Here is a 3,934-nt window from a genome sequence, read left to right as displayed (position 1 = left end):
CCCCACCCCACGGGGCAGGTGCTGTCGTTGTTGGAAATAAATTTCACTCTCTGTGGTGCCGTGGGGCCGCGGCCATCGCCTCGTGCTTCGTGTCGGGGGGTCCGGCTGGGGAGGGGGGTGGCCGTCACCCAGTGGGGACCCCCGGTCTGTCTGCTCCCCCCGGTCCCCTCCCCGCATGGGCTGTGCCGCTGCCCGGAGCCCGCAGGATGCTGCTGGCCAGGGCTGAGTCCGCACCCACGCGCTGCGTTGCAAATGAGCATCTTATCGCAGGAGCCAAGAGCAGTAAATTACATGGTAATTAATCTATGAGTAAATTAGTAACTTCGGGGGCAATTACCATGCAGTCTGCAGAGGCACGTAGCGTGGGGTGCCTCACGCTGCCGGAGCATCCCTGGCACAGCTGGAGCTGGGTGTTGCAATGTGGGTGTGCTGCCCGTGGCCACGGTGCGGGTGCCACCGGGGTGGGGACGGACAGGGCCGGGGTGTTGGGACACGGGGGGCTGGCAGTGGGGCCAGCAGCCGTGACCGTGACCGCTGGGCTCGTGTCGGACCAGGAGCTGCTGGGAGAGCAGGGGCAGGGCTTGAGCTTGGGGCAGGGCTGTGCTGGAGGAGAGGACGTCTCTGCAGCCTGGGTCTCGGCACCTTGGGACTAACGAGGTCTGTGCTAAGTGTTAATCCGTGGCGTGGATCAGGTGCCTGGGCAGCTCGACCTGGAGCAGGTGCCTGGGCAGCTGGACTGTGGCACCAAAACCCTCCCACCACGGTGTGCCGTAACGCGCCGGGGAGGGCTGTGCGGCCACTGCGCTGGTGGGAAGCGCGCCCTGGTCATGGCTATCACGTCCCTCTAGGAGAAGCCACCAGAGCTTCTCCGAGGGCTTGTTTTGGCAAGGACAGGTTCAGCACAGGCTACAGGTGAGCAGGCAGCACCCTCCAGCACCTCATTTCGGGCAGGCGACATTCCCGCAGGGATGAAGGTGGTGGGAACCATGGTGCTGGCAGCGACCCCCTTCTGCCGGGGGATGCTGGCACTGCTGAGACTCCCAGGCAAAGGATGCTGCCCAGTTTGGACCAGTGGCCTCCAAGGTGCTGGTTTACTCCTCACCTGCACTGTGGTGCTGTGTAGGGTGCTGAGCACCCTGCAAGCCCTGGGCACCCCAAGCCCCCCGGGTGCTGGGGGTCGGGGGCCCTGCCAGCCCCCACCACCCCAGGGCAGCTGCGCTTTCCCCTGCCGCAGCATCAATTAGTCCTCATCAGCGCAGGCCCGGGGCCACGGAGACGTGATTGCGAGACGAGGCATGAAATTAGGCGGGCAAAAAGGGAGCGTCATTAACCGAACCTGCCTCGGGAGCCCACGGAGCTGCCAGCGCCCGCAACGACTCAATCAGTGCTGACGGCTGGGCACCAACACGGTGCGGCCAGGAGGGACCGAGCATCCTTGCTGGGAGGGTCCCTTGCCAGGGATGAGCTGTGGCTGTGCCCATGGGAGAGGGGGACCCCCATGGGAGAGGGGACCCCATGGGAGCCAAAAAGGGGTGCAGGAAGGTCGTGGGCCAGGGTGCTGCAGGAGAGGACCATGCATTTTGGGGGGTGGGTGGCAAGGCAGAGCTGAGGGAGGGGGCAGACACCTCCCACCCAGAGCCCCGGCTCAGCCTGGCCGTGCCGCCGGTGCTGTGCGGCAATCCCCTCCCTGCTCCGACCACTCTGCCCGTGCCTGGCAGCACCAGCCCTGCGGTTTCCCACCGGCTCCCTCGGCCTCCCAGTGTCTCGCCAGCAGCTCACTGGTTCCCACTGGCATGGGGCCCGTAGCAGAGCAGTGCTGCAGCGGGGCTGCCCACAGGATGGGACAGGAGATGTTGCTCCCAGCCCCAGTGCAGCCATGCTGGGGCGTGGGGGCAGGATGCGGCCCCCGGGGGGGGGGTCTCACCTTGGCACCCCAGGCTGTTCCATTAAGGCTGAAGTGTTAATTGCATAACCCAGTTCATCCCAGCACCACCCAGTTCAGGTTTGGGGTGTGGGGAGAAGCGGGCTGGGGGCTGCAGCACAGTGATGGGAGCAGGGAGGGGGCGACCACCCATAGAGGAGGCGAGGGAAGGGGCCAAATTCTTCTCCCCCATTAGAGCCTCCTCAAACAAGGCAGAGAGGGGAGATGAGGGGGCCTGGGCCCGGCACAGCCGCCTCCTGCCCCCGGGTTTGCCGGCGCTGGGCTGGTGCCAGCTCCAGTTGTGCAACAGATGCTGGAGCCACGGCACGGGGAAGGGGCCAAGCCCGAGCGCGGGGGCTTCAGCTGCCCATGGCAGCGGGGACGGGGCTGCCGGAGAGGCTACGGGAGGGTGGCAGGGCTGGACACGGCGAGGGGCTGTGGTGGGGCTCGGCCGTGGCTCCCCGGCCCCATGGAGGGCGTGGGGGGAGGCTGTGCTCCAGGGGTGATGCTGGGGGTCAGGGGCACCGGCCCCTCCCCGGGGATGCTCGCCCGCTGCCTTGGCTTGGCTGCTAATTTTGCTAATAATAGCAGCCGCGTCCTCTCGCTCCAGTTGCTGGGAGCCGCCACGCTCTGGGATCCTCCCGCCCCGCGCTTCGGGGTCCCGGGGCTGGCTCCAGCTCCCCTCCTCTCCCTTCCCAGCCAAACGCAGCCGTGAGAGGCAGCATCAGGGTTTCCTGGGGCATCTGTTGACAATTAGCAGCTTTTATTACTCATGGAGACGCCATATGCGGTGAGGGAATGGAGCCCGGGCGAGAGGCGCAGGCTCGCAGCGTCCTCTGGCAAGGGGGGACGGGGGGCCAGCCCCCATTCCTGGCGTGTGCAGAGGGTGTGTGGGTCTGGGGAGTGACTGGGGGGTGCTGGCGGGTCCAAGCAGGTCGGAGAGCTCTGGAGCCATTTTCCATCTGCAGCTTCCAGCTGAGCCAAGCTCCCCACCCCCCCCATACCAAAAATGTTCAGTTTGGGAGGCGGAAATGATGGAGAAATGGCTCTGAGGCTGCGCAGCCCACGGCGGTGCGGGGGGACGGTGAGCTCCGCTGCTTGGCTCCCCAACCGCTTCTCCCTTCGTGTTTCGGCAAAGTATTTCCTCCAAAAGAGGCAAAACTGCTGTTTTAACGCTGCGGAAACAAACGGGCCCCGTCAAGCTGGGAAGAATCCCCGCGGGCTCTTTCCTTCCCAGCGAACACTGGAATCGGGAGGTTTGTGCCCAAATTGATGCAGAAATAAATGCTGAACCGCCGAAATCCTCGCCACAGGAATTCCCTCCTGTGCGCTGCCTGGGCCAGCGTGCTGGCAGCTGCCTGTGAGCTGGCATGGTCCGGCCGGCGTTACCCCAGCCCTCAGCCCCTGGCAGTGGGGGGTCCTGGGGGGGCCCATGGTGGCAGCGCCGGGGCTGAGCTCGGCACGGGAGGCGGGGAGCCCTGGGGTGACCCAACCGCCGCAGCCACCGCATGACGCTCGGGGTCGGAGGGAAAATTGTCTCCAGCCCGAAAATTGCCGGGCTCTGCTCCGGCTTGTGTTTCTTGGCAGCCAGAGCGGCTGTTTCTTGGAAGTGCAGCTTGCCTCTGCTTTTTCCGTCCTGGGTCGGTGGGCAGGGGCCACAGGATCCTGCTTTCCATCCCCCACCTCGGCATCGCTCCAGGGGATGCTGGCACGGGCTGGAGACAAACTGCTCCCCCTTAGCAGAGGGCTGGGGGAGCAGGATCCGGCCTCCTTCCCCCGGAGACACGGATCCCGTGCACTGGCACAGCAAGGGGAAGCAGGAGCCGCATGGAGCGGAGGTTTCCCTGCCGTGGCTGTCCCCATGCTCCCGGTGCCGGCAGGGTCCCTTTGTGCTGCTGGATTGGGGACAATCTACCCGTGGGAGCACCTTGGCAAATGAGGGAAACTGAGGCACGGGAAGAGCAGCAGGAGGGATAGGTGCAAACCCCCAGAGCGATTCACAGCCAAATTTGA

This window comes from Nipponia nippon, unplaced genomic scaffold (genome assembly GCF_047370975.1).
Source record: "Nipponia nippon isolate SJK-2023a ecotype South Korea unplaced genomic scaffold, ASM4737097v1 scaffold_23, whole genome shotgun sequence".
Lineage (NCBI taxonomy): Eukaryota > Metazoa > Chordata > Aves > Pelecaniformes > Threskiornithidae > Nipponia > Nipponia nippon.
This window is presented reverse-complemented; position numbering follows the sequence as displayed.